General features: G+C 35.5%; 1 protein-coding gene across 2 annotated transcripts in view; it reads right to left on the bottom strand.

Moving 5' to 3' along the window:
- The window catches only part of Nrt (Neurotactin), a 358,799-nt gene extending 354,050 nt beyond the window's left edge, over nt 1-4,749 (bottom strand). For both annotated transcript variants that reach the window (XM_069841121.1, XM_069841122.1), the window contains exon 1: nt 4,338-4,749. The gene's annotated coding sequence lies outside the window, so the exon portion shown is untranslated. The remainder of the gene's footprint in view (nt 1-4,337) is intronic.
- Between the last annotated feature and the right edge of the window lie 8,937 nt (nt 4,750-13,686).

The raw sequence follows: 13,686 nt of genomic DNA on the forward strand, positions 1-13,686 counted from the left end.
GCAATTTTTGCCCTAACTTTGTAATGCTATGGTCAATCAGTGTTCGACATTGACAAATTATAATAATTATGATTGTTATTATAAATTATTAAAATATTACAATGTAGCAATGACAACAAAAACAAGAGATTTTTGAAGGTGAAAAATAAAAGTAAATACTCCGCGCTACCTTAATATAGGTCTCGCATACGGATTACCGACGGAAGGAATGCGAATCAAACACTGCGATAAGGAAGAGCGGGCGACAGGAAAGGTAACGAGATAGCTTGAATGATATTCAAGAGTACAAGTCGGAAGAGAAATGACATCGATAGAATCAGTCTTGCGTTGTGATAGTTACATTACGACTTTAGTTTGTTCCATTGCATGTGAATATGTGTCTTGTATCGCACGATATTATTATTTCATTCGTAAACATATGTTGCGCGTTTAATTAGCTTCGAATTTTTCTCTTCCTACGTTGTTTATTTCCACAGCGATGTCCTCATTTGTTCATCTTCTTGGAAGAGACAGTACTTCCATCGGCTCGCACCTCTCCCCCCTCGGCGTGCCTACATACACACGTCAAAAACAGACAGCAACGTCACCATTGGTTTTCGGTAATCGTTTCTTGCGCGAGCTATACCGGAGTTTACTAGTTCGGTCCATGGTCAAAAATATATACTAGTAAACATTACTAGGTAGGTCCCGGGTCGTTAAGTTAACAGTACTAGTTCGGTCCCGGATCGAAAATGGAGCAGTAGGAAATCAACATTTTCCTTCCCATTCAATTCAGGCTTAGGATTGTCATAAAGCAGGGACGGGTAAATTCGTGACTGTAGACAGCGAACTACAAAATTGCCTGCATCTTCCTTAAGGCACGGTTAAAAATGTTTATTATCATGTACGTTGTGCAGTATAAACCTTATTCAAAACTTCACTTCAGAATAATCAGTGATACTGGGAGCTATGTTTGGGAGAAATTTGTAGGACAGTGTTTTTATAGCTATATTTGAGTCTGTTTATTGACTTTGACAGAAATTCTGTTATTTTGTCTCTAATATATTATTTTTCTTTCTTTAATTGATCTCATCTTCTTCGTTGCTGGACTTTTAATTTGTATGTAAGTGTGAATTTTAATTCGTTTTAAACGTCTATTAATGGAAAAATGTTAGGGTGAGCGATGTACAATAAGCCATATAACTTTGCATGAATGATATATTATACTGCTACAGTCTCTATGATAGATATAGGGTAAACTAGGTAGTTATTGACCAGTATACGGTGACTGACCGCTTCCTTTTTTTCAAGTATATTGGGAATAAACCACGATCGTGATTTCACTTTTTGCTGCATATAGGCCTACCCCTAGTAACAACCCTTATTTGTGGTTAGTTGCCGCTGTTCATCCCACTGAGTTAGTGTCTGTTGTCTGAGAGGACTGAAATCAATTGGAAATGCAACTGAACGTAAACAACTGCAAGTAACTAGGGTAATTGCTAAGAATAATACTTACTTACTTAGACTACTTACTTATTGGCTTTTAAGGAACCCGGGGGTTCATTGCCGCCCTCACATAAGCCCGCCATTGGTCCCTATCCTGAGCAAGATTAATCCATTCTCTAGAATAACGACCAATTTGCTCCAATTCTACAGTATATGTGTTATCGGTTAAATGATGGGGATTTTTACAGGACTGATGCTATAATATAATGCCTAAGCCAGGTAAAGTGCATTATACAGAGGAAGCTTTACGAAACGCTATAGAGCCTGTCCGCAGTGGAAATGGTTTAAATGAAGCTGCCAAAAAGTTTGGTGTCCTGAAAGCAACCTTAGCGTCCAGAAACAAATATACCGTTGAAGGAAAAGTGTCCTTTGGTCCTTGCCCGGTGCTGGGTGAAGCCATTTGTAATAACATCAGAGAAATGACACACACTTGCTTCTGATAAGGCACAAAAGAGAAAAATAGAAGAAGAGGAAAGAGAAGAAAAGAAGCGAATAAGAGATGAAAGAAAAGGCAGCGAGAAGAGTTCTTTTTTTATATATTTTTAACTTGGTTATTTAACGACACTGTATCAACTACGAGATTATTTAGCGTCGGTGGGATTGATGATCGTGAGATGGTATTTGGAGAGATGAGGCCGAGGATTCGTCATTGATTACCTGACATTTGCCTTACGGTTGGGAAAAACTTCGGAAAAAACCCAACCAGGTAATCAGCCCAAGCAGGAATTGAACCTGCGCACGAACGAAACTCTGGGTCGGCAGGCAAACGCCTTAGCCGACAGAGCTACGCCGGTGGCGAAGAGTTCTTAATGAGAAAGATCAGAACAAGAGAAACGAAACAGACAAGAAAAAAGTGGAAACTGTGAAAATGTGTTGTTCAATCACTAATAAGTGAGTATTCAATAACCGTGCAGTAGACAGTCAATCACTAATAAGTGTCTGGTTAATAACTGTGCAGTAGAAGGTCAATAACTGTAAAAGTGGACTTGTGTTTATTTAATTTACCTTTGCATTAAAATTTTATTTTTCTTTTGTTTATGGATTTTGATTTGTTTCTGAATCTTCACTTGACCCAATGCCTTTAAAATTCTCTCAATAAGTTATCACTGTTTTCCGCTATTTCATTGTTTTATTATTCATTAGCTTAAGTGGTCATCACTATACAGTTTACCCTATGCATAACTAGTCTATTTAATATATATGTAACTTGTCTATACCTGCACAGTTCGGACCGAATTAGTACTGTATCTTTCCGAATTAGTATGCACACCTCAATACTTATGCTGCAATGGCACTGAGTGTAACAGCGAAGCATCATCCTTTGTCAACTTTACTGCAGACGGCATTAAATACGAAATTCTCTGTGTGATATATTGCAGATCTTTAGTTCCAAAGAACAGATAATTTGGTTCCTCCATGATTGTAGCCTACCGTACCACACCGCTTTACATTACTTGACGTCACATAATGGTCACAATGTGTTGGCATCGTATCTTGACGTTTCTATCGCAACCCTAAGTAATCACTTATTTCATATCTCGTATTCGCATGCAATCATCATTGCTTCTTCCTTACTTTGTTAATTTTTACTGCATTCTCCACTGCTAACTTTAAGCACTTCTTAAACTATTTTGTGAAATACTATTGATTGTGGATAGTACTCTAATACAAGGTTCAAATTTAACACTGCCATATCTCGCGATGTTCAATCTCACCGAGAGCATTGATGATGGTCCCTTTTCGAAGTTTGCGATATTCTGGGTCTCCATATGGAAGTACGGCGTCATGCTGTCTCCATGTCATAAAATTCTCATAGAATATTTTGTCTAGTCTAGTGCATGTAGGATAAGGACTTACGCACTTTGATTAGTGCCTACGTCGGGATGTAGAATCAAAGAAGAAAAGAAAGAATAAATTTAATTATTTATCAGACTATTTTCAATTAGATACCTGTCAGTATCAACAACTGCTTGTTGTAATTATTTTTAATAGAATTAGTAGTTTAATTTAACTTTTACAGTAATTTATATTATTCTATATAACAATTATTAGAATTTAATTGATTTTATAAAATTGAAATTACGTAACTTTATATCTTATATGTAATTTGTTCAATTTTTTTTTTCCACGGCGGATTATTTACCGGGTCAAGTTCTTATCGATATTTGTTTTTTACAGAAATCTGAATGTATCGTAGAACCTTAAAACATATAAAATATAATCTCTACCAAGACATCAAACTAAGAATGGATATAGGCCTATATTATTGTCAAAGACGTACTCAAAGTTATGGCAATAGCTTCCAGGCGCCTTTTCCATTGCGTACTGGTAAATCATGGGACAGTAATTTATTAACAATATTTTTTATGAGTATTCAGGCACTCTTTGAAAGAAGAAATGAGAAGACAGATGTGTTTTGTAAAATTATGGCGTCACTACTTTCCCTTATGGTTCCGAAACTTAACATTAAAAGAAAAAGTTATTAAAATGATTCAGTCAAGCAAAAATTGGCCTTTTTAGAAAAAAAAGTTCAACATTTGTAAAATTCGAAAGAGATGTAAAATCAGAACTGGATAATATACATAACAAAAGGAAAAAATACAATTTTGGCAAACCATGAAAATGACGACATGACTCCTGATTTAAAAGTAAGAATATAATACTTTAATCTGTGAGTGAGTAAGATGTACGGTTTAAAAAATCGCTTGAGGATCATTTTCAAGATGCATTATTTACTTAAATCCTTAATTGAGGACTTTATAAAAATTAAACAGAATTAGAATTAAATAATAATCTGAGGTTAGCAAACGTTTATCTAAGTTCTAATAAATTACTAAAATTATTCTACTCACCGTTGGTCTTGACTCCTTTTCTTCAATTCAGACTCACTGATGTAACTTGCTAAAATCTGTTGCACGTTCCTGTCCTCAACAGGACACACTAATAGAATCCACACGCAATTCTTAAATGACACAAAAATAGTAAATTACGAAACTCTCAATTTTGTGATCCACATCAAAAATTTATGGCACGACAGTAATATTCTACTAACAGTGTAGGCACTTTTTTATCTGTCTGTCTATTTAAAAATGAAGCGTGTAGAAATCCAAAAAACAAGAGTCAGGATTCAAATATTTGTGCTCGGCGTCGTAACAACGCTTCCGCCGGTGACACTGTCCAACAGTAAATGGTTCAGAGGGGAGAGTTTTTGAATTTGCTACGAGCTTTTGTTACTCCAGAGAGCTACCGCTGGTGTGCCGTCCCCTCCACCGTACCTCGCTATATTCCCCCTCCCCAGCAGACCAGTTCTTCCCCCTTCCCCAATTCCTCCCCACTGCGCACACTCTAAAAACCGACTCTCCCTTTCCCCCTCTGGACAAAACAATTTTTCATCTCTCTCCAACTTGTACTCCAGTTCCTTTGTTCATTTCCTTCCATCGTTTTTCCTGTCTTGCTGGTTTTACTACTCATTCAGAAGATATCTCGAAGAGTAACTCTGACTCACGAGTCTAGAACTCTAGAAGCTTTAACATCTTGGCGAGGATTGGCAGCGTACATCGTGGATTGTTATCCTTTTTCTCAGAGAGCCTCTCAAGATTTATGCATTAATAAGTAACATTGAATTGACAGTTATTAAAAAAGATACAAAATGTAATATGCAAATTTTAATAAAATCGTGAATTAAAGGGTTAGAAAACTTTAGCATATAAATAATAATAATAATAATAATAATAATAATAATAATAATAATAATCCTCACTTGACTTTTTAGTGATTGGTTAAATATTTTTATTTTACTTATCTCTGGTTTAACAATATTTATGGCTGCGAGAGTACTGAAATTTTCATCTACCGGTACGCATATGTCCAATAGGCCATAGTTAACTCATCTCTAGCATTGTCAATTCACATCACAACCAGACTGCCATATCCTACTCCAAGGGTGACACATAGCTGCAGAGTTCACACAGAATGAAGGAACTATTTCTCTTTCCAATTCTTCAGACAGATGGCTATGAGCATACAATAGTCTGTAAGGTTTTTCATGGCTCATCTAACTTCAGGTTTACAATTAAACTAAGCATTAAAGATGAACGCTTAGTTTGGCGATGTTGGAAAGATTGTCGCGCCCAGCTATCGTGTAATTGATTTACGTCACAAACACCCACTGCCATACTTCATGCCCTCATGGTGTGGTACACAGCAATTTACAAACAGGCTATAAATCACTTACAGGAATATTGTCCTGTAGCCGAGAGATCTGGTGGTACAGATCAGGGAGAATCTCGCCTTGATTTTCTTTCTCAATTGTCTGTTTAACGATACTATCTCAACTATGAAGTTATCCTAGGTAGCTGGAATTAGTTATACCATGATGAGTCCTAAGATTCGCGTGGGATTACATGATATTCACCTTACAGTAAAGGAAAATCTCGAGGACAGTTACCAACCAGGTAATCAGTCCAAGCGGGATCCGAACCCACACCCGAGCGTAGCCTTAAATCTCGAGTCTAACCGCTACCGTCTGAGTTAGAGTACGTACACGTTGGAGCGACGATAAACGATAAAGGAAGCAGCGATGCTATATCAGGAAGAATTGAAACATGCATTGTCATTGAGGTGTGCATATTGGAGTAACGATAAAAGCGAAGATACACGATAAAAGCGACGAAAAAGATAAGTACCATTTTCTTCGCTCTTGTCGTTCATATGATCTCTGATTAAGATAATATTAATCTTTATAATTACCGGTGGTTGTCAATATATCCGAATATTAATCGATTTATTATTATTTCGGCATATTAAATTAATTATTGTAGATATTGGCAAATTGATCAGTTGTGTATTTATTGGTCATATGTTATATGATCACAAGAACCAATCACAACACAACGAATTTATACTATCTTTGGGATGAAAAACTGGTTTAATTTTGTACGTATTTAACTTATATTAACCTAGAACTTAGCACCTGATATTTCTTATATATCTTCTTTCACTAAGTGAATGCATAGAATATCTTCTACTGATAAATCAAAATGTTCGCTTCCCGCGTCCTCGGTGCTCCGATATGAACACTTGATTCTTTGATAATACCAAAGCGTCGCTAGGTCGTTTCTTTTATCGTTCACCGTTGCTCCAACGTGTACGTACCCTTACGCCGCACAGTGGTCTAGAATGCAAATTTAGCGGGACATATTAATAACTTTTCAGCTACCCAACAGATTTTAATGAAATTTTACACAGTAGTTACAGGTAGCATATATGTTTTGTATGCAAGCTCTCGTTACGTTGGTATAAGGGGAACTACCCTTATAGAGGGGCGCAATTAGACAAAATTAGAAACTTTTCTCCTATCTGACAGATTCTTATGAAATTTTACAAAACAGTTACAAGTAGCATATATGTTTTGTATACAAGCTCTGATTACGTTGGTATAAGGGGAACTACCCCTTATAGGGGGCGCAATTAGACAAAATTAGTAACTTTTCTCCTATTTAACAGATTTTTATTAAATTTTACACAGCAGTTACAGGTAGCATATATGTTTTGTAGAACAAGCTCTCGTTGGGTTGGTATAGGGGGAACTACCCCTTATAGGGAGGCGAAATTAGACAAAATTAGTAACTTTAACTTTTCTCCTATTTAACAAATTTTTATGAAATTTTACAAAGCAGTTACAAGAAGCATATATGTTTTGTATATAAGCTCTGATTACGTTCGTATAAGGGGAACTACCCCTTATAGGGGGCGCAATTAGACAAAATTAGTAACTTTTCTCCTATTTAACAGATTTTTATCAAATTTTACAAAGTAGTTACAGGTAGCATGTATGTTTTGTATACAAGCTCTCGTTACGTTGGTATAAGGGGAACTACCCCTTATAGGGGGGCGTAATTAAACAAAATTAGTAAGTTTTCTCCTATTTGATAGATTTGCATGAAATTTTACAAAACAGTTACAAGGAACATGTATGTTTTGTATACAAGTTCTGATTACGTTGGTATAAGGAGAACTACCCCTTATAGGGGGCACAATTAGACAAAATTAGTAACTTTTCTCCTATTTAACAGATTTTTATGAAATTTTACAAAGTAGTTACAGGTAGCATTTATGTTTTGTATACAAGCTCTCGTTACGTTGGTCTAAGTGTAACTACCCCTTATAGGGGGGCGCAATTAGACAAAATTAGTAACTTTTGTCCTATCTAACAGATTTTTATGAAATTTTATACAGTAGTTACACTTAGTACATTTGTTTTGTGTACAAACTCTGTTTACGTTGGTATAAGCAGAAGTGCCCCTTACAGGGGGATGCATTTAGACAAAATCTTATGGGGGGAAAATGTAACATTTTAGGTGCTACTGCACCTTTTGGGCACTCGGGAAGCTTATTTGGTACATAATTAACAAGCTGTCATCTTGAATTCCCTGAATTATGCTGCGGAAGCAGATTCGGTTCACAGATATTGAAATAACTGCAACCGAGAAAAATTGCACTACTGCACCTCGAAGGAATAGTGCTCATAAATTATTACTTCCGCAAATCTGCGCACCTTAAGACTAGATTTAAAATAGAGGTAAATAGAGGAGGAAGTGAAAAAAAATCATTTTTGGACGAACCAAAGGGGTTTTTTTTTCTCTACCTTAGCAAAGTCTGCACTCAATGGTTATATTTATATTTTGTCCCGTGTCCATTCATGCTAATTTAACCTACTATAATAACATTAAATGTAACAAAAACAAACAGTGTTACATACCCAAAGAACTACTTGACATATTGGTACCAAATATGAATGGAATCGACCACTTACAACGGCGCTTGCTGAGTAAGAATGCTGGGTGGCGAAATGTGGCATGTTACCGGCTTCTTATCTCGCTATGCAGCCACCTCCGCTGATTAAGATAATCAATTGACTGTTACTCAGTTATATAGGAAAAATAATTTAAGGATTTAATTTAATTTTTTTACATGTCATTTTTCTGCATTTGTCCTCCTAAATATGGATTTTAGACTACTGTGCGCCGGTGGTCTCTCTCCTTGTTAGGCCCCGTAGAAACTCAATCAGTTGACAATTTCTCATCAGAGAAGACCGAGATCCGATACCGGCTGGAGTAGCTATGTGAGGTTTTTAACAGATAAAGCCGCTTGGCGCCAAATTTTATTCAATTATTCCACCATTCTTCCCCGACTACTATCGTCTCATTATCTCTTAATAGCTTCTGTACTTGAAGGGAAACGTTAAGAAAGAATTACTAGTTGCTATTAGATTAAAGATATAGAGGAAGAGCAGTGTTTATTCAGAGTAGAGAGATGAGGGGAGAGGACGTTCCTTTCGACTTCAGGAAAACGGAGGTAAGAAAATTTATTTCTCCAGAATTATACACGCAACCTCTCTAAACGTTGCTTTCTCACTTCAAACAGGTGACAAAGTACTAAAACGTAAGCTAATGATGTTCTGAAAAATCTTTCACTTTGAAGAAAGGGTTGTGAAAAGTCGGCCGAATGGGTTATTTTCAGAAAATTGAAGTATAAATTAATTGAAAACAAAAAATGGCAGGGTGATCCTCGTAACAGAGTGGAACGTTTAAGTCGTTGGTGGTTGTGTGATTGTATGGATTTGGATGTAGTGTAAAATAAAGTGAAGAGCATCGTGCGTGTTATTTTATTTGGATCCTTAAAGTTATGTTGGGATTGCATCGGCGCGCTCCACTAAGGCGCAACTTGCGCGTGGCGTATTGTATAAATGGCAACGAACATTTTTATAAGAGGACTCAAGGCTATGCATTTAAACATGACGAAAGCAGTTTTCACTGAAATAATAAAATTCTGTATAACAATATCTTCTAACTTATAAAAATTGAATAATCTCTGATGGCGGGAAAAAGGGCTTAAGTCACTCTATGCAAAATTTACAGGAGGAATTTTCAAAGATTTAAACAACTGCTGTAAATCCGAAAAGTGACATATTTCGGCTATTTCATGATTTTATTTATTGTTGATGTCACTAGTTTTAGGATCTCTTTTAGGAAACGGGTTTAATGAAGAATATCTTATATCACAAAAACTAAAGACTTGAGCCTTTTGCCCGCCCACCAGAGACATAACACTAAGTTTATAGTCCTAATTTACTTGGTTTTTGGGAAAAGAAACTTAAATTCATTAAAATATGTGTAAATCAGGCTTATCAAAAAGACGAACGAATAAAAATTTCTGGGCCATAAAATAAATCACGACGTATTGGATGAAGTAGAACTTAATTATAACAAGAAAGTGTCAATGCAAAAGAAAACTTTTTATAGTACGTATCTGTGATAAGTAGATCTCGGGTTTTTAGGCACTTGAAAACCAACTCTTAGGCAATTAAAATTAGACCCTGAATTTACCAAAATAGGCACTAAAAATAAATTTAGGCACCTAAAAAAATACAATTTCAAGCCGCTAAAAATATTTTATGCAGCTAAAACGTAATTTATATCCCCATAAACTACAGCAAATATAAAAATGCAATTAATTAGTGAGTATTAAGCATTGCGGCATACAGAGACAAAAACAGTAAAATTTTGCAGTTGGAAACTTTATTTTCGTTAAGTCTTAAATTATGAATACCGGTAGGCTACGTAATTTGTAATTAATTCATCGGCCTCACTGCTCTAAGGCTGCTAATACATAAGTGTTCATATTACAGTTAAATATTTTATTAATTGACCAATGAGTTTACAATTAGGTTAACACATTAGCCTCTTCATAACCGGCATTGCAATACGTAATGTTTTTTCTCTAATTTCCTATTGTGAAACTTTGCCGTTTCTTAGATAGAACCATTTCTAAGAGAAAAAAATTCTTCCCTGTGATATCAAAGCAATGGATGCATATTTAAATCTAGCGATATTTGCCTTGCTGATTTCTTTAAGGAGAACTACATCAGTAGCCAAGCGAGAAGAGCAAAAAGTTAATATTAGAAGATTTAATAAGTTATTCCGAAATTAAAGGACGAGGAAACTAAGCAACATTATCAGGTCCAAATTTCAAATAGGTTTGCCGCTTTAGAGAGTTCCGACGAAGTTAAGGAAGAATTAGATGTTAAAAGCGTGTGGGAAAATATCAGAGATAGTATCAAAATTGCAGCTGAACAGAGCATAGGTTATTATGAAACTAAGGAAAGAAACCGTGGTTTGATGAAGATTGTTGCATGATAGTAGAAAGAAGGAAACAGGATCCAGTTGAAGCGAATACAGATATTTATTTCAATGAAAGATGGGAAGCAAGTCGTACACTTAGGAATAAAAAGAGAGATTACTTGAAGGAAAAATTCAATGAGGTAGAAACAAGTAGTAAGAATAAAAACATTAGAGATTTATATAAGGGCATAAAGGAATTTAAGATTGGATATCAGGCAAGGGTAAATGTGATCAAGGATGAGAATGGTGACTTGCTTGCAGACTTTCATTCAATCCTTAACAGATGGAAAAACTATTCTGGGCAACTACTAAATATACATAGGCCAAATAGAAATGATTGGGACGAAATTGAAATACAAACTGCTGAGCCATTTATACCCGAACCCATAGGCTACTCTCTGAAGTCGAAATTGTGATAGAAAAGCTGAAAAAGTTACAAGTCTCCAGGTATCGATCAAATTCCAGCAGAAGTAATACAAGAGGGTGGAAGCGCGTTATCTAACGAAATTTATAAGCTTGTACTTGCTATTTGGGAAAAGGAAATTGTACCAGAATAATGAAAGGAGTCCATAATTGTACCTATCTTTAAAAGAGGGGACTAGACTAACTGCAGTAACTTTCGAGGAATATCACTTTTGTTGACGTCGTACAAAATTTTGTCCAATATTCTTTTGAGAAGATTAACTCCATATGTAGATGAAATTATTGGGGGATCATCAGTGTGGTTAGGAATAATAGTTCGACATCAATTTATTCATCTGTCCTTCCTTATCGCTAACTACTAGCCAAATGATGCGTATTACTAGCTGCGAAGTGAATGGAAGTGTGATTAAACGACCATGATGCAGTGTGAATGTATAACCCAAGCTGCACTATGAATATGAGTATAGACTACTCATCCCAGTCAAGAGAATTTCCTATATAAGCACGCAATTTGTGCGTTGCAATAATTATTATGATGAAAATATAGAAATAAAAAATATATATTCGTACTGATAATGCCTCCAGTGTTCTTTGCATATAAAATTTACATAATAATTTGACAGAGTGTATAATTGTATAGAAAAAGAGTGAATTTGGACGTATCCAGTAGTGATGGAGAGTTGCCGTACTTTCGAGTTCTGATGGTTCAGGTCATTTTCGATAGATGACAGCACATTATGTTGTTCAATCAGTTAAAGCAAGCATTGTGAGTGGATGTGTTGAATATCTGTGGTGTTTTACATGAGTTACAACTGATTTAATGTGGCAAGTTCCTTAAATGTAGAGTTTAAGTTTTTCTTACCTCTCATACAGGTACAGTGCCTGAAGTACTTCTTATCGTAGTACCCGTGAAATTACAATTCATTAGAGGTTTCTAACATTCTTCCTCTTGACTTCATGTGATGTTGCCGCCTTGTTCAAAAACCAATATAACAAGTAGGAGGGTGCGGCATCTCTACCTGAAGATTGGTAGAGATGCCGAAAGAATTAAAGGGATAGATGCCGCAGTATAAAATATTGAATATATATACATATTCTTTTATAAATTCGTAAATATATCTACCTTTAAGTTTATTCAATAAATCTCTTTACCTATTTTTTTCTCGCTGCTAATTCGATTATTATTTGACGAAGGATTTTTCTTTTTCAGATTTGAATACATTGCAACACAATATGCTTTCTGAATACAAAAGAAAGGCGAATGTGAACTAGGGTCAGTGGAGTGAGGCGAACTAGTCGTTCAAAGGCTCAAATCAAGAAAAGACTGGCCCTAAAAGTTCAATAAGTAATTGAGTGCTGGGAAACTACGAAGGTGGGAAGGTGTTGTACCTTGGGTCATTTTTACATTTAGTTTCTATTTTTACCATATTATGATTATTAGGTTGTCCAAATTATAAAATAAGATGAAGCTACTCTTTGAGATATCATTGGTAATCTTTATTTACGAATTTAATTACTCTGATAATTTTTATATTCAATTAAATGTATACAAGTATAATGGACCAAGGTACAACATGAGGTTGTACCTTGGGTCACCCGATGTTGTACCTTGGGTCACATTATAAATTTAGCCTACAAGAAAAGAAACAAGAATACAAATTGTGGATAAACTTAAATATGAATGCAAAGTGTACAGTGTATCTAAAAATCACGAAACTTCTGGAGTATAATAGGAAACAAATGAAAGATACAATTCCTTTGCAACATGTCCATGCAATAATGCATTTTAAGCAGATAACAAACACAAAATCGATCTACTTAACATCATAATTACTGAAATCAACTGCGAATTGTAGTTGGGAAGTTTGTCTCTTAGATGAACCTTGTTGGTAGAGAGGTGGTAGCTTCATGACTATGTCACTTAAAGGCACACTATATTCATTCATCTTTCGCCATAACAAACTTGGAGTCAGGAAGATTTTTCAGAAATTGGACTTCCTGACTCCAACAAGTTTCTGTTGTGTCCGTTAGTATTAAATTAACTAATAATTTATAATTATTTGTACACTTCTGCTCATCATCAGTTCAATGTTGTACCTTGGGTCGACCCAAGGTACAACGTTTCAAGTGGACCGAGGTACAACTACTGCTCATTGTGAACGGAACATCATGTTTCAAAAGTTAGGTTATATTCTAACAATAATCTAATATACCATTCGAACAAGAAAGAAGCAAAGATCTTACCTTACTATTGGAAATGTCTTGAATTATAACACAGCCCCGTAAAAAAAAATTAAAAACACACTACAAATAAAATACTTTCTGAGATCAAAAACAAATTTCTTCACAAAGAAAGCAAACCACTGTATCTGAAGCTCACCAAGCTTTGTGAGAGGACTCTCGTGTACAAATATGTAACTTGATTGTAATATTTCATTTTTCAAAACACATATGGCATAGAAATGATGAATGACCCAAGGTACAACTGACCCAAGGTACAACACCTTCCCCTACTTGTTTACCATAAAGCAGGCATGCCAAAACCCTGCACATTGTGCAGTAGTCTCTGTGCGATGTGCACTTTCTATTCCCCTAC

This window comes from Periplaneta americana, chromosome 12 (assembly GCF_040183065.1).
Source record: "Periplaneta americana isolate PAMFEO1 chromosome 12, P.americana_PAMFEO1_priV1, whole genome shotgun sequence".
Taxonomy (NCBI): Eukaryota; Metazoa; Arthropoda; class Insecta; order Blattodea; family Blattidae; genus Periplaneta; species Periplaneta americana.